General features: G+C 41.0%; 1 protein-coding gene across 1 annotated transcript in view; it reads right to left on the reverse strand.

The window, feature by feature from the left end:
• LOC119587345 (sialidase-like) overlaps positions 1–771 on the reverse strand; it is a 23053-nt gene that overhangs the window by 18008 nt on the left and 4274 nt on the right. The gene's annotated exons all lie outside the window — the stretch shown is intronic.

Genomic DNA, 771 nt, shown 5'->3' on the forward strand with positions numbered 1-771 from the left:
GGCCGAGGGATAAAAATGAATTCCCTTTTTTCCTTTTTAAAATTTTAAAGGGACCCATCAAACATAAAATGTTAAAAAATAAATATTTTGATAAACTATAAAAAAATAATATATATTTTATATTTTATAATAAAAAAAAAATGAATGGTATAAAAAAAGGGGGACTCCCTCAGTTGAAAGGGGGGGGCTTACCTGCGGGCATGCGCCCCTTTTTGGGGGCGAGCGGAGGTGTTTTGGTTGGCAGAATTTCTTCCCGCAGTAACACACAACGGGGACACGGGGTGGGTTACGGCCCCGGGGGGGTTAATGACGTGCTGTCCAACCGGGGTGTAAAAGGGGCCGGAAAAAATGCTTGTGGCCAATTCCCCACGCGGGAAGCATACACACCCACACATCGCAAAACCCCACGCGCAAAAATCGCAGGGAAACGTAAAAGGATCAGGGAGGGTCCCACAAAACCCCACGCATACATACACCGCACCAAACGTTTTGCATTTTATACGAAAGAGAGGAAGAAAAAAAAGGGGCGTGGGCAAGTTTAAAAGCATTTGTCTAGGTTAAACTTTGGTGATTTCAGAAAGGTTCTTAAAAATTTTTTTCATGATTGGGAATATCGATTTTTTATCTATGGTTTTTTGCCTTTTTTTTTTGTGAAAGTAATTTAAATTTGAAGTTCTGATATCACCAACGCTTATTATCTCAGACGTCCCGCTAGACTGGGGCCCTTTGTATTCCTCCTCTTCTTTAGAAAAAAGTGGAAACGTCTTAAGT

Source organism: Penaeus monodon, chromosome 22, assembly GCF_015228065.2.
Source record: "Penaeus monodon isolate SGIC_2016 chromosome 22, NSTDA_Pmon_1, whole genome shotgun sequence".
Classification (NCBI taxonomy): domain Eukaryota; kingdom Metazoa; phylum Arthropoda; class Malacostraca; order Decapoda; family Penaeidae; genus Penaeus; species Penaeus monodon.